The sequence below is a fragment of the Ambystoma mexicanum genome, chromosome 6p (assembly GCF_040938575.1).
Source record: "Ambystoma mexicanum isolate Mex_15411 chromosome 6p, UKY_AmexF1_1, whole genome shotgun sequence".
Taxonomy (NCBI): Eukaryota; Metazoa; Chordata; class Amphibia; order Caudata; family Ambystomatidae; genus Ambystoma; species Ambystoma mexicanum.
The window spans coordinates 1,291,705,474-1,291,730,584 of NC_090935.1; positions in this window are offsets into that span (position 1 = coordinate 1,291,705,474).

Sequence of the window (25,111 nt, forward strand, 5' to 3'; positions counted from 1 at the left end):
GGGCAGCCTCCAGCAGGCCCCCACTCATGTCTCCCACCACCCCCACCCCCCTGCCACCATGGGCACCCTCCACCAGGTCCCCACTCATGTCTCCCACCACCCCCACCCCCCCAGTCACCAGGGGCAGCCTCCACCAGGCCCCCACTCATGTCTCCCACCACCCCCACCCCCCACCATCCAGGGGCAGCCTCCACCAGGCCCCCACTCATGTCTCCCACCACCCCCACCCCCCTGCCACCATGGGCACCCTCCACCAGGCCCCCACTCATGTCTCCCACCACCCCCACCCCCCAGTCACCAGGGGCACCCTCCACCAGGCCCCCACTCATGTCTCCCACCACCCCCACCCCCCACCATCCAGGGGCAGCCTCCACCAGGCCCCCACTCATGTCTCCCACCACCCCCACCCCCCACCATCCAGGGGCACCCTCCACCAGGCCCCCACTCATGTCTCCCACCACCCCCACCCCCCAGCAGTGCAGGGGCAGCCTCCACCAGGCCCCCACTCATGTCCCCTATCACCCCCACCCCCCGCCACCAGGGGCACCCTCCACCAGGCCCCCACTCATGTCTCCCACCACCCCCAACCCCCAGCAGTGCAGGGGCACCCTCCACCAGGCCCCCACTCATGTCTCCCACCACCCCCACCCCCCCAGTCACCAGGGGCACCCTCCACCAGGCCCCCACTCATGTCTCCCACCACCCCCACCCCCCACCATCCAGGGGCAGCCTCCACCAGGCCCCCACTCATGTCTCCCACCACCCCCACCCCCCACCATCCAGGGGCACCCTCCACCAGGCCCCCACTCATGTCTCCCACCACCCCCACCCCCCAGCAGTGCAGGGGCAGCCTCCAGCAGGCCCCCACTCATGTCTCCCACCACCCCCACCCCCCTGCCACCATGGGCACCCTCCACCAGGTCCCCACTCATGTCTCCCACCACCCCCACCCCCCCAGTCACCAGGGGCAGCCTCCACCAGGCCCCCACTCATGTCTCCCACCACCCCCACCCCCCACCATCCAGGGGCAGCCTCCACCAGGCCCCCACTCATGTCTCCCACCACCCCCACCCCCCTGCCACCATGGGCACCCTCCACCAGGCCCCCACTCATGTCTCCCACCACCCCCACCCCCCAGTCACCAGGGGCACCCTCCACCAGGCCCCCACTCATGTCTCCCACCACCCCCACCCCCCACCATCCAGGGGCAGCCTCCACCAGGCCCCCACTCATGTCTCCCACCACCCCCACCCCCCACCATCCAGGGGCACCCTCCACCAGGCCCCCACTCATGTCTCCCACCACCCCCACCCCCCAGCAGTGCAGGGGCAGCCTCCACCAGGCCCCCACCCATGTCTCCCACCACCCCCACCCCCCCAGCAGTGCAGGGGCAGCCTCCAGCAGGCCCCCACTCATGTCCCCTATCACCCCCACCCCCCACCATCCAGGGGCAGCCTCCACCAGGCCCCCACTCATGTCTCCTACCACCCCCACCCCCCAGCAGTGCAGGGGCAGTCTCCAGCAGGCCCCCACTCATGTCCCCTATCACCCCCACCCCCCACCATCCAGGGGCAGCCTCCACCACGCCCCCACTCATGTCTCCCACCACCCCCACCCCCCCAGTCACCAGGGGCACCCTCCACCAGGCCCCCACTCATGTCTCCCACTACCCCCACCCCCCAGCAGTGCAGGGGCAGCCTCCAGCAGGCCCCCACTCATGTCCCCTATCACCCCCACCCCCCACCATCCAGGGGCACCCTCCACCAGGCCCCCACTCATGTCTCCCACCACCCCCACCCCCCAGCAGTGCAGGGGCAGCCTCCAGCAGGCCCCCACTCATGTCCCCTATCACCCCCACCATCCAGGGGCAGCCTCCACCACGCCCCCACTCATGTCTCCCACCACCCCCACCCCCCAGTCACCAGGGGCACCCTCCACCAGGCCCCCACTCATGTCTGCCACCACCCCCACCCCCCAGCAGTGCAGGGGCAGCCTCCAGCAGGCCCCCACTCATGTCCCCTATCACTCCCACCCCCACCATCCAGGGGCACCCTCCACCAGGCCCCCACTCATGTCTCCCACCACCCCCACACCCCAGCAGTGCAGGGGCAGCCTCCAGCAGGCCCCCACTCATGTCCCCTATCACCCCCACCCCCCACCATCCAGGGGCAGCCTCCACCACGCCCCCACTCATGTCTCCCACCACCCCCACCCCCCACCATCCAGGGGCAGCCTCCACCAGGCCCCCACTCATGTCTCCCACCACCCCCACCCCCACCATCCAGGGGCACCCTCCACCAGGCCCCCACTCATGTCTCCCACCACCCCCACCCCCCCAGTCACCAGGGGCAGCCTCCACCAGGCCCCCACTCATGTCTCCCACCACCCCCACCCCCACCATCCAGGGGCAGCCTCCACCAGGCCCCCACTCATGTCTCCCACCACCCCCACCCCCCTGCCACCATGGGCACCCTCCACCAGGCCCCCACTCATGTCTCCCACCACCCCCACCCCCCAGCAGTGCAGGGGCAGCCTCCACCACGCCCCCACTCATGTCCCCTATCACCCCCACCCCTCACCATCCAGGGGCACCCTCCACCAGGCCCCCACTCATGTCTCCCACCACCCCCACCCCCCAGCAGTGCAGGGGCAGCCTCCACCAGGCCCCCACTCATGTCTCCCACCACCCCCACCCCCCACCATCCAGGGGCAGCCTCCACCAGGCCCCCACTCATGTCTCCCACCACCCCCACCCCCCTGCCACCATGGGCACCCTCCACCAGGCCCCCACTCATGTCTCCCACCACCCCCACCCCCCAGCAGTGCAGGGGCAGCCTCCACCAGGCCCCCACTCATGTCTCCCACCACCCCCACCCCCCAGCAGTGCAGGGGCAGCCTCCACCAGGCACCCACACATGTCCCCCTGCCCCCAGGTCCTGACGATACTCAATCATGGCAGTAATGGGCAGCATACCCAGCACAAACACCCAGGCAAGGATTGCATCCACCCACATAGTGAATGCAATTACATGATACAACCCCAATGGCAAGTATGTAAATGAACACATGTCCGTCACACACACATACACAACGGGTGCACGTGAATGTCAAAACACATATCATGACATGTATGAAACCAATGAGAAAATACCACAAGTGAAAGTTAAAAAAACATGTATTAAAGATGAAAAATAAGTAAACAAATCAAACATACAACAATGGGGATAACAAAATAAATGGTCCATGTCCGAGAACAAATGTAAAAATAAAAAAAAAGTAATCCAAAAACAAATGTAGTCCAAAGCAATGTCATGTGGAAGGAAAATAATGAAAAACCATTTCCTCATGGTGAACACAATAATCAATAAAAAAAATTATTCTTCAAAAAGCAAACTATATACACGAATATTCCAGGGTCCATGAGCCCAACACCATAAATGAAACCTACTACTACCTAATGAAAAAAATATCTACAAAAAAGTGGCCATTGTCCGAGCGGTCCAAAAAAGATAAAAATGAATAAAGGAAACCTAACACTAACTAACTAAATAACTATATACAAAGGCAGCGGGCAAGTCCTGCGGCTCACTCGGTGATGTTGCTGGCCAGGGCATCATCGAACTCCATGTCGATGTCCTGGAGGCGGGACTCTGTCCTGGCCCCGAGGTCTCGCAGGGATAACCCCATGTTCAGCTCAAACTCGCTGCGAGCTTCCTCGAGGCACTCAGCCCGCCTCAACGCCCGACGCATGGAGAACTCCGCCCTGACCATGGTGAGCCGCTCCTCTTCCGCCCGCTGCCGCTCCGCACCTATCCGCTGGACCAACTGCTCCCACACGGAAGACACCACCATCCCAGGGTTGCCCTGCCCTCCGGCCGATGCCTGCCCCTCTGATCTTGATGGCCCCGAGCCATGATGCCTCCCACGTCGAGCCTGCTGCTGCCTCTGCCAGCACGACGGCATCCAGGCTGATGGAAACCACCGACGCCGTCGTGCACGTGCCCTGCCCGATAATGCTGTCACACCTTCCATCTGCTGGGGTCCAGTTGCTGTGTTGTCCACCCCTGCTGGACCTCCGACTCCCAACTGTGGCAGGGATGGGATCCCCACCGAGCTGGCTGCATTTGTCGGGGCAGGTCCACAGGCGGCCCTGGTGTCATCTGGGCCGGAAGACGGCAAGGAGAACGACTGGTGTATAGCCTGCACAGAGGAGGAGAGGGCCGCCAGATTGGCCAACACATGCAGCAAACCCCCGAACATGGCCGATCCCAATTGGGCCACGTCGGCACGGTGCACTTCGTGATGACGTGCGTGCTCCTCCCGGGAAGCATGCACGGCATCACGAATCACAGCCGTGTGCATCGCGACCCCAATCAGGACCTTCTCCATACTGCCAGGGGTTCCCACGTCCGCAGGTGGAGGGGAGTCAGGTGACATGGACATCCCCTCTACCTGCGGACGGGCCTGGGACGGGGCATCCCTGCTGGTGCATGGTGGTGCACTCACAGGGTCAGGGACAGCGACATGCACAGGCCCCTCCACGGTGACCTGTGCTGCCTCCTGGCCCTGGACTGCACCACTTGCACCAGCAGGGATGCCCCCACCAGGCCCCATGTGTGCCCCAGTGGCGGCCTCCTCCTCCTCTGTGCAAACCACCAACCTGGATGGCTCCTCACCGTCTCCCACCGTAGCAGGCCCCTGTGGGGGCTCACCCACCCCTTCCGCTGCAGCCGTGGGGGCATCCCCGCCGCCTTGCTCCACAGCGCCGTCTCCGCCCTCTTCTTCACTAGCCGCTGCGTAGAGGGAGACAAAGAACACAAGCATCAGGGTACTGTACAAAGGTCCCCTAGACAAAGTACACTTCCATCATGTCCCTCCACAACACATGGGTCAGTCCAGGCAAAACACACACAGTAACAGGCATGGTGCATGCCATGGACATTTCCATGCATGTCCAATGGACTCTTGAAATATTCAATGATATGTAACTCACATGCATCATGGCTCATGCCAATCACATGCACACACTTCACCTCGGTCACATCCATCTGGCCCCAAACACACCAAACACAGCGGATACAAGGGTAATTTGGCTGCTTCACTGAATCTGTGCATTGTCACACACATGTGTCATGCATCCATGGCATGCACAAGTCACAGACACGCAGGTCAGACACACAGACATGGCTACCATATATGTACCTGGCATCAGCACCCATCCCTCACCCCCACCCATGTCCAGGTACAGAGACTGGCATGCTCTCATGTTCAAAATCTGCATAGGGCTCCCCATGCGGCATTTCAACACATGCAACAACCATGTGGGTCACACATCACTGGTCGCACATGCATTACTATGATGTCCCTGCACACATACATGCATACATGGCCTATGGCACACATAGAGGCAAGTATCATAGAACCAGCACACCGCAACATGCCCTGTCTCACACAGGAATGCTTGGACACTTACCGCTCAACTCCAGACGGGCCTCCCTCTCAAGGATCTGGGCGTGGAGCGCTGGGCGTACGCGTTCCAGGACCCTCATCTGGATGGAACTCATGCGGCCCCGGCCCCCCTCCACGAGGCGCCGGGCCTTCACAAGGGTCCTGGACCTCAAGTCCTCCCAGCGCTTCTTGATCGTCAGGACGTTGCGGGTTGCCACCCCTCCGCGTTGATGGCAACCACACAGTCGGCCCAGATCCTCTCCCGTCCTTCCTTACTGGCGCGGGACGATCCAAAGAGGGCATCATACTGCCCCAGGACATGCTCCACCAGGACACCAACTTCGGTGGCAGTGAATCTGGTGCCCCTCTGCCCCTCTGGCCTGGGGTTGCCACTGGTGCCAGATGTGGAAGTGCCCGACATGGCAACCCCAGAGGCAGGTGTGGGTGGGCAACTGGGTCCTGGGGCTGGGCTGTGGAGCGATGTAATCCCAGTCGGGAGTCTTCAGTTCCAGCAGGGGTGGACACAGCAACTGGACCCCTGCAGATGACTGATGTGCAGGCACCAAATGGCAGGGCACGGTGGCGGCAGGCAGGCAGGCAGCAGCAGATGGCACGTGGGAGGCTGCTCGGGGCACTGGGGGGCAGTAACTCGGCCTTCTGGGCAGGAGCGTGGTCTTCCGTGTGTTTTCGCGTGGCCAGCTTGATACGGAGTGATTTGGCACGTGAAAATCCTGCACGTCAGCGTGAAATCCGAGGAAAGGCCCTTAGCGCGTAAGCGCGTCAGCACGCATACGCGATTCTATTGGACCAGAGTCCCTCAGCGCGTAAGCGCGTCTGTGACGTGACCCGCACCCGTGTTCCCCACTCAGCACGTGATGACGGAGCACACGTGGAAATACTGCACGTCAGCGTATAATTGGACAAAAGTGCGCGTACACGCGATTGGCCTATGTACGTGTATTTCATGGGTGCGCGGGCACTTACACACGCAAGTTCGTCAGCGCACCTGTATCCCGTGGTGCGTGGGAATTTCCACACGCTATTGGACTGGGAACTGGATTCCAGGGGTGCGCGGGTCACACGCTCGCCTAGAACACGCGCAAAGCATACATTTGCGCACTTTAACAATAACAAGCTCAGACGCCAGGATGAACATACCGTTCCTAGCAGCAGTGGCAGTGGGCTACCAAAGGAGGAGGAGGAGGATAGTCAGGGCCAGAATATTCACACCCAGAACCAGCCTTTTCGGGATGCCTGATGACCAGGTGTATGGGAGGTACAGGTTTCCACCACACATAATACTGGACCTGGTGAGTGAGTGGGAGGATGACCTCACATCACCCACCCTGTGCTCCCAAGCACTCAGCCCCCTGGAGAAGGTCCTCAATGTACTGCACTTCTTAGCCACTGGATCATTTCAGCGGACAAGTGCCATAGTGGGTGGGGTGTCACAGGCCACCCAGTCACGCTGCCTACACCAGGTCTTGAACATCATCACTGCACGCCCATCAGTCCGCAGGCACATATACCTGCCCAGAACACCTGCAGAAAGGCATGCTGCCGCCCTGGATTTTTACGGTGTGGCACGATTCCCCAAAGTGCTAGGTGCCATCGACTGCACCCATGTGGCTCTACGTCCCCCCAGGGCATCTGAGCACATCTATAGGAACCGCAAGCACTGGCATTCCATCAACGTGCAGGTAGCATGTAATGCCAAGGGAATCATCACCTCAGTATATGCCAACTATCCCGGCTCCACCCACGACAGCTTCATTTACCGAATGTCCACCCTAAGCCGGGACCTAGAAGCTGGGCGGCATGGCGATACATGGCTGCTTGGTGAGTATGTATGCCACTGCACATGCATGCATGTTGGATACTGAGCAAGGTCACAACCCCACCAATGATACCAATCACCACCTCCACAGGGGACAGTGCCTACCCTCTCAGCCCCCACATGATGACGCCAATTCGGAACCCCACCACGCCACCCGAGGTAAGATATAACACAGCCCACATTACGACCCGGGGCATAGTGGAGCGCACATTCGGAGTGCTAAAGTCACGCTTTCGCTCCCTTGACCGTTCTGGCGGCCAGCTGTTATACGCTCCCCCAGTAGTGTGCAGGATCATAGTGGCAGCATGTGTCCTGCACAACGTTGCAACACGCCGGGGCCTGGCCGTGGACATGGTGGTGGCCCCACATCCCCAACCACATGCACAGCCGCTGCGCATGGGAGGGGAAAGGGCACGGGGGGGGCAGCCCGTACACAGCTAGTGGCTAATTACTTCACATAGAAATCACACCCCTGTGGAGTGCACACTGCCCTGGCACATTCCATCTGACAATCAATGATGACTCAACCTGACACTGATCCTGAATGTCTGGAGAATGAACCGTGAATACCATATCAGCCTGAGATTGTTCACCTGGAAGTGTCACAATGTGTGCATCCCTACCCACACAGACACCACCAATGCAGTTTTGTGGAGTTACACATTCAAGCAGCTAAAAAGAATACCCACTTGCAAAATGCAACAAGAGGACAGTGCCATGTCAGCCAACCCAACCCCAGCACCGCCACACGACACACCGTGCCATGTCATGCTATTTGCAGGTAAACAAAGTAATCCCCACAACATGACACTAGTGTCACTATGTACAGTGTCCCTATTAGAAACCTGCAACACCTGAAATGCTCACAGCAATGCCGGACCAAAAACATACTTGAGCACGTACTACCATTAACATGACATCACAAATGTTACATATTAGTAGTCTCACCACCTGGAAATGCCTGCACTCCCACCACTACCAACTGTGCAGTGTTGGCGTCATGTAGAGTTTTAGGTGCACTGCTGCCAACATGGACCCCATCTCCAGACTAGAGGTCCTTGTGTAGACATGAGGAAGGGACCTGCAAAATGGGAGGTAGACACAGAAGATGAGTTACACATCAATGCAACATGCAGTGTACAACACAACAGCAATATGCACTACGAATGTATACACAGTATTGACTACAGACTGCCCACACAGCTCATGTGAGTCCAACGTCACTGTGTAATTCACTGTCACTTGGGCACACCCTTTGCAAGCCCATGGAAACGGGAAGCAGGAGGGGTGTGTGTGACTCAAACCCAAGCATCTGAACCAAATACATTACAAGCCTGCATGTGCCCAGCCACAATGCAGCGTATGCCCACAGGAACCACGGAAGCCAACAAATCGTCCTAAAAAAATAGGGAATAAAATAAATAAAAATAAAAATAAAAATAAGAAACAATCAAAAATGGCCATTGATGGGCCCGGGGGGGTTGGGGAGGCCACCCAGGAGGTCCGAGGACAGGATGCACACCAGAACCCACCTGCGTGGATCCTGGGAAAATAAAACACCTCCATGGGCTCATGGCCCACACGGCTACCCTGTTGTGGGAGTATCACTGCTGTCGCTATTATCACCCTGTGCAGCTGCATCCGGAGGTGGTTGCACTATGGGAGGCAGCCCACGCAAGGCCCTAGTCTGCTCCTCCATGGCTGCAAGCATGCGGGTGTGGTAGTTCTGGTTCTGGAGGATGAGTGTGCAGAGGTCCCCATGCAACAACTCACGGGATGCCCGGACCTCCGCCCTCGTTGCCTGCATCTTAGCTGAGAGCGTACGGGTGAGACGCTCCTGCTGCTGTTCTGTCCTTTGGTGTGTTGAAGCCTCAAGCTCAACAAGAGTCGTCCTGAGGTGAAGGAGCTCCTGCCTCAGGGCTTCCCTGTGGCCCTGGGACTCAATGGAGATGGCCTCCTGCAGAGTCGCCAGTGCCGCCCGCCTGTCCCTTTTGGACCCCAACATGTCCTCCCTGTGTGACTGGCAGATGGAGTCGGTTGCCTGCTCTAGTCGCTCCATCAGCCTTTCTGGGGGGACAATGGAAGTGGCCACCCTATCCATGGCCTGAGCCATCATCACGGATGATGTAGCCTGTTGGGTTGCCATACCGTAAATGGATTGCTCCCATGCGGTATTGCCAGGTGGCGTACGGCCACCACGTCGGCGGGCACCACACCTGTCTGGGGCAAGGCGAACTGCGCCTTGCTGTGCCGGCACTGCCTGAGGCTGCAGGACTGCATTCCCCCTCTGATCTGCTGGCCCAGGAACAGGATCAGATGTCGCGGAGTGTGACCCTGCATCCGTAACCACCAAAGGCGTAGCTGCCAACACTGACATCCCCATGGAGGGTTCTGACCCTGGTGCAGGTGGGTGAGACAGAACAGAATCCCTCCCTGGAACACTCACCTGCGACGGTACGTAGGTCTCATCCGAATCAACACCTGAGTACAGCTCGGGGGAGGTGCAGCCAGAGACACCCCTTGAGAGCACGACCTGCAGCACTTGTGGGTTCTCCCCCACCACCACACCACGTCCCTCACTGGTGGTTGGTCGGCCCTCGGACACCTCCTGGGTCTGCACCATCTCCACAACCCCAGCAGTATCAGGTGCGTCTTCCCCTGCAAAGACATGAAAACAAAGAAATGGAAACAGGAATTATCACCATGGAACACAATGAGGGCTGAGAAGCAAGAGAACCAGTACTTGATTGACACATGTCCCACATGACTAAAACCCTCCCATGCATGCACCCTCACTGCGTATGAAGTGCAGGCAAATGGCACACACTGATGACACCAAGATGGAAGATGAACACATTTTCTGCATGCTGCCTGGCAGTGGCATCACACATTGGCCTGTGATTGTCAGGTGAAACACACATGCCATCACACAGATGGCATGTACCATTGCTATTGAGTGAAGATGGAGAGGAGGGCAGCACCTATTCATTCAGTCCAGTTCCCGCATGTAATTGCTTTTCTAATTCTAACAGGTCAGATTTTTCACCTGGAGCTGCCAGTCTGAAATGGTCCAATTGCACAGGGACATGTGTGTACAAATGATATCCAGGTAACAAAGTCACTCCACTTTACCATAGCCATGTCAGACATGTGACTAGTGGACAGCGACATGGCTAGTAAAAGTGGGGGAATGCAAACAATCTGACTGAATGAACAGTGAAAAATAAGCAACTATGTTGTGGCAAGGTGACACTTCCATGGCAACTGGCGTGCAGTTGGGCTAGATGTCTACTGTTGGCAGAAGGCATACTGCTATGGCCAAATGCAGCTGCGCAGGAAGTATTGCATGAAGCACATGGCTGACCCATACGACTCAGGCGCACACACTCTCACCTGGCACACAAACAGAAGCCCTCACACACACACCATGCACATGGATGACACACACATGCATGTGCACTCACCGGACAATGCCTCGTAATCAGCCAGATCTCCCACGCCTTGGATCTGTTCCTCCGTGACGTAGGTCCCAGCGACTGACTCATGTGGAGTGAGTTCCATGTCTACTACTGGAGACCCACCTCCAGTCCCTAGAGTTGCGGCATGACTTGAGGCCAGCTTACTCTTTGCCCTGCGCTTTAGGTCATTCCAGCGCTTATAGCAATCATTGGCTGTGCGCCTCACGATTCCAAGGGCACTTACGATGTCTGCAACGGTCTGCCAGTGTGCCTGGCGTTGTGCAGGTGTGGTCTTGGATCCTGCAACAATGACCATCTCGTTGTCATGTCCGGACACATACTCGACAAGTGCATTCAGTTCGTCATCCGTGAAGCTGGGCTTCCTGGACGGGCCGGACTGTGTAGCCGTGTCTGGGGCATCAGCCTGTGCCGGACGAGCACTCTTCCTCTTCCGCTTGGAAGGTGGTGGTGATCCTGAGTGTCCTGCGCCGCTCTGGACACTAGGGGCAGGAGCCCTGGTGGACTCTGTATCAGGAGTGTGGGATTGCACACTCAGCATGGGAGTTGGTGCAGGCATTGGCTCTAGTGTGATGGTGTCAGGGGGAATGTCAGCAGCATGGACTAGGACCGACACTGTCCTGGCTGGGTGTGTGAGGGCTGGGGTGGATGGAGCCGCAGCTGCCCCTGCAGCCTCTCCGCCCTGCCTCCTTGGTGCAGCAGATGACCTTGCTGCCCCAGATCCACGTGGCATGATGGCATCAACGTGCACCAGCGCACATGTTGTAGCCCTGCTGACCTGGAAGTCAGCCATGGAGTCAGCCAGGTCTGGTGCCACAATGGGCTGGTCCAACAAGGGCTGAGCATGGATGGTGTCAGCCACATCAGCCTCAACGGGAGGGGGGGAGGGGGGGGATTATGGGTGCCCGTGACTGGTCCTCCACACATGGGGGGACAGGCTCACCCTGCAAGTTACGACCACGTCCCCTACCGGATCCACCACGGCCACCACTTGCGGCTCTTCCACCTTTGCCACCCTTACGGAATCCTCGCCTCCCAGCCATGGCACTGATGTTAATGTGCGTATGGGAGTGGATGTAGACTATTGTCCTGGGCAATTGGGGGTCAAAGGGGTTTGGTTACCAGATGGTAATTGTACCCTAGTGCTCTAGCAAGGCTGAATGTAACCCCTGGGGAAAGATGACGGGTCACGCAACGCACAGGAGGCCCAAAAAAGGGAGATGACGTGCACGCAACCCCTCCTAGACCACGTGTGCAGAAAGAAAAACCTGCACTACGCTGTGGCACCCAGTAACACAAGAATGAACGTATGCGTGTCACACGCAACCTAGAATGACCTCTGAAGGGGTAGGCTACACACGGGGCAAGCACAGATGTTAGATACGTGCGTGACTCACCGTCTGCCAGGTAAAAGAGCGTGAAAAATGAGCGCGTTTGGTTGGCAACACCCCCGCCAAAAGAAGATGTGTACGCTGTCTGAGGAGACAGGACAACAGTAGAAGGGAACACTGTTTGAGGGAACAGGCCCAGATAAACCAGTACAAGAGAAAAAATAGAAAAAGCTGTCAGAGGTAACAGGGAGTACGAACTTGAAACGCTGTGAAGTAAATCGCGTGTGAAACGACAAGAAGTACAGAATTCACCCACTCGCTCTCCACGAAAAGCAGTACAAGGAATTGGTGTTCTACACGTACCTTATATGCAGGCCCACACGTACAGCGTCACTTACGCGGCGTGTACGTGCTAGGCCCATTCCCACCAATTACACGCTTTGTCACTTCTGCGTGAAGGTCCATTTGCACCAATTACACGCCTTGTCACTTCTGCGTGTATGTCCATTTGCACCAATTACACGCTTTGACACTTCTGCGTGTAGGTCCATTTGCACCAATTACACGCTTTGACACTTCTGCGTGTAGGGCTATTTCCACCAATAACACGCTTTGACACTCGGACGTGTCACGCAACTTTTTCCTACGCGTGCACGTGACTTCATAGACGCGCATACGCATTTACGCGCTAAGGGCCTTTCATCGATTTACACGCAGACGTGTGGGATTTTCACGTGCAAAATCACTCACTACGTATCAAGCTGTCCACGCGTTCACACACGAAAGACCACGCTCCTGCCCAGGAGGCCAAATTACTGCCCCCCAGAGCCCTGAGCACGCTCCCACCTGCCATCTGCTGCTGCCTGACTGCCTGCCGCCCACGTGCCCTGCCATTTGCTGCCTGCACATCAGCCAGGGGTGCTGTTGCTGTGACCACCCCTGCTGGAACCAAAGGCTCCCGACTGCTTTTCCGTCGCACCACAGCCCAGCCCCAGGACCCAGTTGCCCACCGACTCCTGCCTCTGGGGTTGCCATGTCGGGCACTACAACATCTGGCACCAATGGCAACCCCCGGCCAAGGAGGCAGAGGGGCACCAGCTTCAGTGCCAGGGAAGTTGGTGTCCTGGTGGAGGATGCCCCTGGTGGCTGGGGGGTGGGGGTGGTGCGAGACATGGGTTGGACATGGGTGGGGGCCTGCTGGCAGGTGCCCCACAGCGCTGGGGGGTGGGGGTGGTGGGAGACATGAGTGGGGGCCTGGTGGAGGGTGCCCCTGGTGGCTGGGGGGTGGGGGTGGTGGGAGACATGGGTGGGGGCCTGGTGGAGGGTGCCTCTGCACTGCTGGGGGGTGGGGGTGGTGGGAGACATGAGTGGGGGCCTGGTGGAGGGTGCCCCTGGTGGCGGGGGGGTGGGGGTGATAGGGAACATGAGTGGGGGCCTGGTGGAGGGTGCCCCTGCACTGCTGGGGGGTGGGGGTGGTGGGAGACATGAGTGGGGGCCTGGTGGAGGGTGCCCCTGGTGGCTGGGGGGTGGGGGTGGTGGGAGACATGGATGGGGGCCTGGTGGAGGGTGCCCCTGGTGGCAGGGGGGTGGGGGTGATAGGGGACATGAGTGGGGGCCTGGTGGAGGGTGCCCCTGCACTGCTGGGGTGTGGGGGTGATAGGGGACATGAGTGGGGGCCTGGTGGAGGGTGCCCCTGCACTGCTGGGGGGTGGGGTGGTGGGAGACATGAGTGGGGGCCTGGTGGAGGGTGCCCCTGGTGGCGGGGGGTGGGGGTGATAGGGGACATGAGTGGGGGCCTGGTGGAGGCTGCCCCTGCACTTGCGGGGGGTGGGGGTGGTGGGAGACATGAGTGGGGGCCTGGTGGAGGGTGCCCCTGGTGGCTGGGGGGTGGGGGTGATGGGAGACATGGGTGGGGGCCTGGTGGAGGGTGCCCCTGCACTGCTGGGGGGTGGGGGTGGTGGGAGACATGAGTGGGGGCCTGGTGGAGGGTGCCCCTGGTGGCTGGGGGGTGGGGGTGTTGGGAGACATGGATGGGGGCCTGGTGGAGGGTGCCCCTGGTGGCGGGGGGGTGGGGGTGATAGGGGACATGAGTGGGGGCCTGGTGGAGGGTGCCCCTGCACTGCTGGGGGGTGGGGGTGGTGGGAGACTTGGATGGGGGCCTTGTGAAGGGTGCCCCTGGTGGCGGGGGGGTGGGGGTGATAGGGGACATGGGTGGGGGCCTGGTGGAGGGTGCCCCTGGTGGCGGGGGGGTGGGGGTGATAGGGGTCATGAGTGGGGGCGTGGTGGAGGCTGCCCCTGCACTGCTGGGGGGTGGGGGTGGTGGGAGACATGAGTGGGGGCCTGGTGGAGGGTGCCCCTGGTGGCTGGGGGGTGGGGGTGGTGGGAGACATGAGTGGGGGCCTGGTGGAGGGTGCCCCTGGTGGCGGGGGGGTGGGGGTGATAGGGGACATGAGTGGGGGCCTGGTGGAGGGTGCCCCTGCACTGCTGGGGGGTGGTGGGAGACATGAGTGGGGGCCTGGTGGAGGGTGCCCCTGGTGGCGGGGGGTGGGGGTGATAGGGGACATGAGTGGGGGCCTGGTGGAGGCTGCCCCTGCACTGCTGGGGGGTGGGGGTGGTGGGAGACATGAGTGGGGGCCTGGTGGAGGGTGCCCCTGGTGGCTGGGGGGTGGGGGTGGTGGGAGACATGGGTGGGGGCCTGGTGGAGGGTGCCCCTGCACTGCTGGGGGTGGGGGTGGTGGGAGACATGAGTGGGGGCCTGGTGGAGGGTGCCCCTGGTGGCTGGGTAGACATGTATGGGGGCCTGGTGGAGGGTGCCCCTGGTGGCGGGGGGGTGGGGGTGATAGGGGACATGAGTGGGGGCCTGTTGGAGGGTGCCCCTGCACTGCTGGGGGGTGGGGGTGATAGGGGACATGAGTGGGGGCCTGGTGGAGGCTGCCCCTGCACTGCTGGGGGGTGGGGGTGGTGGGAGACATGAGTGGGGGCCTGGTGGAGGGTGCCCCTGGTGGCTGGGGGGTGGGGGTGGTGGGAGACATGGGTGGGGGCCTGGTGGAGGGTGCCCCTGGATGCTGGGGGGTGGTGGTGGTGGGAGACATGAGTGGGGGCCTGGTGGAGGCTGCCCCTGCACTGCTGGGGGGTGGGGGTGCAGGGGGACATGAGCAGGTGTGCAGGGTAGTCCCCTGTTTTGTGTGCTGCCTGCAGGGGCCGTGGAGGGTGTACAGGGAACACCTGTGAGGACCCACCCAGCCTAATTGCGTGTGATAATTCCCGCACACCCCTGTAATACACGTACCCAGCCGAATCACGTGTAGAACTTCCCGTGTACCCCTGTAATACACGTACCCAGCCAAATCGCGTGTGATAATTCCCACGTACCCCTGTAATACACGTACCCTGGCCAATCGCGTGTAGAACTTCCCACGCACCCCTGTAATACACGTACCAAGCCAAATCGCGTGTGATAATTCCCGCGCACCCCTGTAATACACGTACCTGGCCAAATCGCGTGTAGAACTTCCTGTGTACCCCTGTAATACACGTACCCAGCCAAATCGCGTGTGATAATTCCTGCGTACCCCTGTGATACACGTGCCCTGGCTAATCGCGTGTAGAACTTCACGCGTACCCCTGTAATACACGTACCCTGGCTAATCGCATGTATAACTTCACGCGTACCCCTGATATGCACGTTACCCGCTTTGCGTTCCTTGTTTCGCAGCCCTGTAGACTGGTCCAGGGTTAGCGCAGCCCTTTGCGATGATTTAGCGATTTTGATGGCTTTTCCTTGCGCGAGGGCGTTCTTTGGGCGTTACTGGCGCTGCTGCAGGGTCGCTGCGATACTCTGCGCCACGGCTGGTTTGGGAGCCTAAAATCCATGAATACGCTGTGCGCGGAAATCGGTTTTAGCGCGCGTGACTGGCGCAGACAATCGCACGCGGACACTCTGCGCCAGCCGCTTGCGACACTTTTCTGCGAAATTCTATGAATTACCCTGTGTGTATTTTAATATGTACAACTGTTTCTTATAAGTACAAAGTTACATAAATGGTTCCACGTGCATTATTGTGAGTGTGAGGGAGTGTAGAAGCTGATGAATGTTTACATATGAAACAAGTAAACAGTAGGTTGTAGATACAACAATGTATAGTGTTATTAAAATACAAAATCTAAATAACTTACTGAACAGGTTTGTTTGTTAAATGTATAAATGTGTTCTATGTACAGTAAGGAGTTTTTAGAAAAGTAAGATAATCTATTCAGTCATTAAATCATGTATGTTCTTTAATTTTGAACGGTAGGTTTAAGCTTATTGTAATTAGTTTCTAAGGTGTGTAGGTGGCCAGAAAAAGGACAAAAAGAAGTTAAGAAATACTAATGTAGATATAATTTTTATAAGTTAGAATATATTATGGTGTAATAAAAAAATGTGTTTACACCATGTAGCAATATTAACGCTAAAAAAAGTGTATATAATATTTCGTAGTTTTAAAATATTTGAAAATAAGCCGTGTATAATGTGAAATGTTATTATGAACTTCTTGTGGGTGTAGATGGTCAAACAAAGAACACACACAGATTGTATAAAAAGTATGGAAATTACATTTGTTAGGTTATTAGTATAATGTTTGCTAAGTATTAATATCTTTATTCACAACAGTTTTCATTGTCTACTTATTATTTATAAAATAGGTATGACTATAATTTAAAAAGATGAATACTCGAAATAATGTTACAGTGTCGGCATATCTTCATTTATTTCTTTGTAAACCTGAAGACATTGTTATGCTATATGTCTTGGTTTCCTGGTGAAGTTTGCATAAACTAATCTGCAAAATGTGGCATAAAGTAATATTTGTATAGTTTTGTAACATTTGTGCATTGTACTTAAATACATTTATGAGTGTGTGAACTATGGATGTTGTAGGCAATTCTTTTTCGAATTTGCTGATGCAAAAACTAGTTCATAATAACTTAACTGTTGAATATTTAAAATAGCAGCACAGAGGTTTTTTTTGTTCTCCAATGAGAAGTTGTATTCCTCCACAGAATGATTAATGATTGCAACTTGGTAATGGTTGTGTACTTGGTACACAATCAGTATTCTTTTAGTATCATTATGAGAAAAAAACATAAATAACTTTGTATTTATTTTGTGCCACTACATGAAAACTCTGGTGGTGATAATGTCTGGTGTAAATGGCATTTAACATTAATTTGAAGTATATTCCATTTTCTTTTACAGATCAAATATCCAAGAAAGAGTCAAGCATCTATTAAGATATTTGGTAGGAATGTTGATAAATATATATGTGTGATGCACATATGTGCACAAACAAATATTTATTTTTTTAAAAAATAAATTCGAGCCGCGATTATGGTATTAGCCAAAGAATAGCAGGAGTACTTTTATGCGAGCAAGGTGAACAATGGCTGGAGTGCTTTTACCTGCATATAAACGCCTCTATTAACCACGGCTGCAGGCAATAAATGGCAATTCTGAGTTCTGGAACTGCATAAAATATTGCAATATATTTTTGGAGTCTGTGTTGAGTTTTCTCTATTTGTGTAACATAAAAGGTAGCCCTTAAATGAACTATTGTGGGGGATGGAAAGAGGGGAGTTGAATAGGGGAGGAAAATACATAAGGATAAAACATATAACAAAGAGAATTAAAATAAAATCCAATAAATATTTTTTGTACATTTCTTTTGTTTAGATTTTTTGTTGTTGAAAAAATGGGGGGAAAAATTGCCACTTAAAAAAAAGGTGCAGGGTAGCCTCATTTTGGGCTACTATCTGCAGCACTGCTCAATTGTGACATCTCCCTGGACTACCCTTTTGCAGCATCTTTTACACATGACTTTCATCATGCTTTAATAGGGTGTCAGTAAAATAGTAGTCAGTGTAGTGGATACCACTGCCAATGTAGACTCTGCATTTCCAGTTGGAATTGGTGATGCACTGGTTGAGGTAGGTTCTGCGGGTGCTGCTGATGTTCGTCTTCGCAAGGAAAGCTTCCCGTGCATCTTTCTTTTGTGGTGTTCATGGGCTTTCCGGTAATCACTGTTGACGTCATCCGAGTGGACTTGCACCAGATGGTTTATCATTACCGATGTCTGTACACTTTGAGACGGGATATCCGGAGGTCCATGACATAGAGTTTTGTTGCAAAAGGTGCACAGTACCTCCTCCGCCTCTTTACTTGAGCAGTGTTCCTTTACTTTAAAGAAGCGCCAATTGTCTGCAGTATTTTTCATACCAGCTTGCCTTTTCCTTGGTGGGGAAGGATTCGGAACCCAAAGGATGATGACATCATCACTGATCCTATTCTTGTGGTCAGACATGTTGGTATGTCCAACCTGGGAGGAAAATATAAAAGAATAAAAATGAGAACATGAAAAATACAATGCTGCAAAAAATGAAAACATTTTAAAAAAATGAAAACAATAAACTAAAGAAAAAAATAAACAAGCGAAACAAAACGCAGTGCCTGATTGGAGACAGTTTGTTGATGCGTATAGGAGTGACATGTGAGCACGGAATCGCAGCGTGTGGTTTGATTGGCTGATATGTTATGTGCAAAGATGCGTAGCCGAGTTGAAGGATGTCAATGTTTCTATTGACTCATTTTGTTCACGCGGGTTCACCCCCTTTCCACAGTCTTTGCTGTATGCAGCTGAGTGTATATACTTGGTATACGTTGCTACACAATTCAATATATATATATATATATATATATATATATATATATATATATATATATATATATATATATATACACACATATATTACATGGACGCGGTAGCGTCCATGTAGTTATGGTTAAATTGGTGTTTCCATAGGAAGAGCACTTTTTGGGTGGCTTATAACGTTGCGCCCTCTGGACGAATCCTCACCAAACTTTGCAAAAGAAGTATATGGCCCACTCTGAATTTTTTGCAAAGTTTGGAGAGGTTTGGTCCAGGGGGGGCAAAGTCAAAGTTATAGCGGGGGTCCCAAAACATTTGTTTTTTCCTATAGACATAATGGGAAAACACTTTGCGCACAGCTACAGCCCGAACCGCTGGACGGATTTACACCAAATTTGCGGCAGGAGCGGCAGCTTGGTCCCGAAAGCATGCTTTTGCAAAATTTCAGTGTAAATCCGTCCAGTAGTTTTTTAAAAAATGACCAAAATGTAAGGCAAAAAAATTAGTGATATCTGTGTTCGCTTCGCGGACGGACTTCCCTGTTCGCTCCGCGGACAGTGCCGCGATTGACACATGGGCTTGCGTCATGTCCATGGACATGCAACGTGTTCACTGATTGGACGGCGTGGGGCGTGGAGCTCGTCAGATTTTCTGTGGCGCCCTCCATCTTATATTCACAGTCGACCGCGTACAGCGCGGTGAAACTTGGATTAAAAATTGTATTTAGTGGAGTGTGTTGGTGTGTAAGAGTGTTTGGGGAGGGTGGGGGAGTATGAGATAGGTTCAATGTTTTGTTTTTTTATGTGCTATACGCTTTTGTTGTGTTCGATTTGTCCGCGGAGAACACGGCTGTTCTGACATTTTGTAAATAAACTAAATGGTGGGGTGTTCAGAGGATGGAGTATGTGTCCTTTTTGTTTGCAAGGAAGGTAAAATTGAGCTAAAAAAACTCCTGATGTATTTAAATGTTCGTAAATACACAAACTGGGGGTGTCCTGAGGACGCTGTCCGTATTGTAATCTGTCAAGTTGAATGTGTTCTAAGAACACTCGCGGTGTCCCGAAATGGTTGCAATTACACAAAATGGGGGTGTTCTGAGAACGTTGTTTATATTGTTCATTGTCAGGTTGAAAGTGTTCTACGAACCCTCCTTTTGTCCGCTGATAGTACAATTTCCTATGGGCCTCACCCGACTTTTTGTCCACTAAAGAAACGATATATCAGGCTGGTGTGCCCCGACATTATGTGATAATCCTATGACTGGCGCTATTGACCTGGCTGACTTGCTTTTGCGACACTAAATCATATCTCCTGACCCTAAGCCTGACATTATGACGTGACGTTACAGGGTGCGTCATCAAAAGCGCCCAGTCGTCTCCAGTCCTACACGACTTTACACAGAACCGGGAAGACAACACACATTATGTCACAACACAGCGCGCCACAATTCGGAATATGAAACTGTGATTTAAAAGCAAACAGCAAGATTGTAAATTTTGTAAAGTACATTTATTTGACATCAAATGTTTAGAGAATATTCAGCGATTTGCATTTGTCTTTGTTGTCGATCCGCAAAAGGTCATGTTGAGCCACGTGATGTTCCTTTTCGGTACAGAGGGTGTTAGATCAGCTTAGAACACAGTGCACCACAATTCGGAATATGAAACTGTGCTTTAAAAGTAAACAGCAGGATTGTACATTTGGTAAAGTACATTTATTTCACATGAAATGTTTAGTGAATATTCAGCGATTTGTAATTGTCTCTGCTGTCGATCAGTAAAAGTTTATTTTGAGCCATGCGCTGTTCCTTTGCAGTAGATAGGCTGTTGGTTTATGATAAAAGCAGTAAATGGTCGCACTGATAATCGGAAGGTTGCTCCAACAACGAGGCATTAGACCACCATAATGGTTGGTATGTTGCTTCTATCTGCTAGTACTGCGTAAGGGCATATTGGTCCTTGGCGATTGTCCCATAAAATGTTGAGGGTCATGAAGTTGCTTACATGGAGCTGCACCTGGCAGTTGAAAAATCCATCCGCTGGAGTCTGAAAATCATGACATTGGCAAAATGGGGCAACATACCTGTTTTAAAAAACATAAATTAGTCTCACCAGCCGATCTTTATTAAAAATATTCATTTTATTTATTAGGGTGTGAAACTATTTGCTAGCGAAGATAGTGCAACGGAGTATGTTAATAATAAAATAATAATATTTTCACATTTATATAGCGCTAAGAACCGTCAGGTGTGTGGTGCTCATTTATCAACCACGGAAGGATGAAAGGCTGAGTTTGGCCGTGCCGGGATTTGAACCTGCGTTAGCACGCTGTGCACGGATGTCAAAGCGAGCGTTCTACTCGCTGTGCCACTTGACCAGCTACAGTGAAGTGTCACAGCGAGTAGAGCACTTGACCGGCCACAGACCGGTTAAATTATTTCTATTAACCCACCCTGTGTCGTCTGCCTTTTTCAGAGCCCTCTAAACGACAGGGGATCAATTTGGCAGTGATAGTGCGCGGTAGAAAAAAATATGCCACATTGAACAAACAAGTACAACTTGACCGGGCTTTAATGCCACGCTATTGTTATTATATTCCGGTATAAAATAATCTAAAGGGTTACTTACATTATAATTGCATTTTCCATTGTCCAAGTGTAGTGCAGTCCCAAAATACGACTCCGCGTGTGCCAACGATCTTTCTCAAAAGATTTTGTTTCGTTTCAGAAATGTCATCTTTATCGTGTCTTACGTTTTTGCTACACTTCTTCAAAAGAAGTCTTTCAGCACAATCTCTGTCTGTCAAGGTAAAAAAAAAATAGAACCTTATACTGGGAGTCGTGGGCTTCTCCGGGCCGCGAGAAAAAATGGAAGCAGCTGACCTTCACTGTGAACGAGCATAAATGCTTACTTTGCAACATTCTGTGTAAAGCCATCTGTGAGAACTTGCTGTTTACACTACATCTTTGTATATTGTTTGCGTGCTAATAAAAAAAGTTTGTTTAAGGGACGTTATGGTTCCAGGTAAAGCCGAAAAACCCCTGAAATTCGCTAGTTATGGTAAGCTAAGCAACCATAACTCGCACCACCACCGTGCATTGCTAAGACTAACACCCAGGACATCAAAGATGACATCGCAAATGTCATTGATGACATCACTGATGACATCACATGTGCATTTACTTTTCATGAAATTTGTGTACTAGGGATTTTTAGTATAATGTTGCGAAAAAAGTGTCAAGGATCATTGCAATAAATATCATACCGTAATTAGTGCTTTGAACGATGCAATGATATAAATAGCATTGTATTATGGGGTTCTATCTAGTATACTGAGCTACTAATGGAGAAACATAGCATTGTGTGCAGCATACAAGATGAAAGTATAATATTTGTAATGTTAATATGTTGAATAATGTAATGATAATTGTCCTGAAATGTTCTAAAATAAACAAAATGGGGGTGTTCTGAGGACGTTCTTTGTATTGTGTGACTGCTTAGCTGTATGCAATGAGGGAATGGCACAGAGAGTAAAGTGGAAATGGTAGAAGGGGTGTCGAAGAGTTACGCGGTCCGCGGACACCGCGGCTGTCCGTGGACAGGGCGTGCTACATCTGGGGTTTTCCAGCAAATCCAACATGGAAAGAAGACTGTACGGTTTAGCCAATCAGATGTCGAGGTCGTGGATTTGTGTTGAAAGAGACTGTGTGTGGTGAGGATGGCAGAAGTAGAGAAAGTCATGGTGTTGGTGCTTGGAGATATGTTTGTGCATGCTTTGCAACAGTACGCTCGATGAAGGCATGTTGAAAATAACTTTGATGTGAAAGGAGTGGAGGTGGTATGGAGCACTGTGCCTGATTGCAATGTACAGGGAATTGTACAAGTTTGTGAGAATATGGCCATGATGAACAGTCCGCATGTGGTAGTTTTGCACTATGGTGCTTTCCATTTGGGCAACGTCAGTGCCCCCACTTTGTTGGCTGATTTGGAACACTTGGTTCAAGCCGTAATGAAGATCCTTCCAAATGCAAAAGTATTTTTTTCTGGATTACTACCTAGGGCAATATGGGACAATAGTTCAGTTTTCTGTCCTCAGCAAAATATTGCTAGGTGTGTCATCAACCGAGGCATGTGTGCCTTCATGCTTAGAGCTGGTATGTCTGTAATAATGAGAATATTGATGCCAGTAATACAGTTAATTTTAAAGAAGATGGCATCTCTTTATCTTTTACGGGAAATGCCTTTCTATTTTGGAATGTAAGGGTTGCTTTGGAGAAGGTTATGTGAAGATTTTAGGAGTAAAGTAAGAAAAAAATACATTATATGTTTGTTTAGCGCCCTAATTGTCCGGGTTCATGGTTTGCACTATATAAATAATTAAAGTAAAGTAAAGTGACAAAACCTTTGAAATTCAAGGAAACATCTCTAGTTGCAGGGAAGTTAAGGTGAGCAATACATTGTAACACAACCCTTGAAATTTAAGGAAAAAACTTTAGTTGCAGGGACGTTAAGGTGAGAACTTAATGCAACAAAACCCTGGAAATTCATCTAAAGCCACCTTAACTTTGCGCCCCCTGTTGCGCAGACTATGACCACAATGATGACATCACAGATCACATCACTGATTACATCACTAATTACATGATGTATGAGAGCAATGATGACATTACAAATCACATCACTGATGCCATCACTGGTGACAGCATTGATCTCATTGTATATACCTGATTACATCTATAATGGAATTAGACATAACATCATTTATAAGTTAGCCCATGAAAAACTTTATTACCTTAATATCAATTTAGGCCGTGGACTTGGACATGACAAAGGCCGGGGTCACTGGCCAGCACCAAAGGCCATAGCTAGTGGTTGGTAATTGTTAAACAATACCAATGTGCATGATTAAAAGCCCTGCCTAGTAGGCTGTCACTGTTTAAAAATGGACAGTGGGCAACATTGAAAGCTCTAGTCAGTGGCCATGGCTAAAGGGCATTGCTTGTGCCCATTAATTTGTCAGGATATACAGTCGGCACAGCCAAGGCTGGGGCCACTGCCTAGTATTGTGTTGCAAACCATGGCTAGCGGCTGGTTAGTGTATATAATATACAATGGTCAAAGGCCATAGCTAGTGGCTGGATAGTGTTGTGTAATAGTGTTGTGTAATACATAGTGGGCACATGGGAAGGCCATCGCTTACTGCATTTTTGTTTTATTTTAACATTTACTTTGGATATGGGTGCTGAAGGTCAAAGGCTAGTGGCCCATTTATATGTTAGAATATGTAGTGCACACAGTCAAAGGTTGTGGCCACTGGCCAGTATTGTGCTAAAGTCCATGGCTAGTGCCTGTTCAATGTCTAGAATATACAGTGGACACTGTTGAAATGTGCATCCACTTGTAAAGGCCAAAATCTATGGTTGGTTGCTTGTTAGTGTTTTAAAATATTCAGTACACATGGGTGAAATGTGTGATCACTGTGCATAACTGAAGGCCCTGGCTAGTAACCATTCATGTCTTAAATTACAGTTGGCCATGCACACTGATCATTGCTGAAGGCCACACATAATGGAAGTTACTGCTGTAATGCAATTAGTGATGTTATCAGTGATGTGATCTGTGATGTCATCATTGTGGTCATAGGTTGCGCAACAGGGGGCGCAAAGTTAAGGTGGCTTTAGCTGAGTTTCCAATATGCAAATAGTCTGGAAAGGCAGGTTTATTGCCCTTCCTCCTGGTCGTGTATAACAATATAATCCTTACAATCCAATAAATCAACATGGCGTGTGCCAATGTAATGCGCGGATTAGTTAAGTGAATGTGATCACACATGAAGGCAACATGCGAATGAATGAGAGGCACAGTTCCCTTCATGCCTAACTACATGTTCATCCTCAGTAAGTCATCATTAAAATAATGGTAAAATGCTACTAGTGTAGATTGTGCTTCATTTTTCTCACCCTCTGCTTTTTACGTTTTTTCCCTCCTCTAAGGTTTCATTGAATGCTGGTCAGACACCTACAGCCCCAACATCAGTTGACTTGCAGAGCAGGAGAAAGCTTTGGGCAGATTTGCTTCTGGATTATCCAACGTCATAAAGCAGGGACGCCGAATCCATGTATTGTTGTGCTTTCCCACCTGCAGTGATTAAGAGAAAATAATGGTTTGCTGTTTCAAAATAAAAACAAATAAAAAAGAAACAATTATAATGTTGATCCACGCGGGAAAGATTCAGGAGTCTACCCCCGCTATTACATGAACAATCCGTGTCTCTCGATCCTCCTGTTATAAGGAATTACTATACTGTACTGTCAAACCACACTGACTAGAGAAC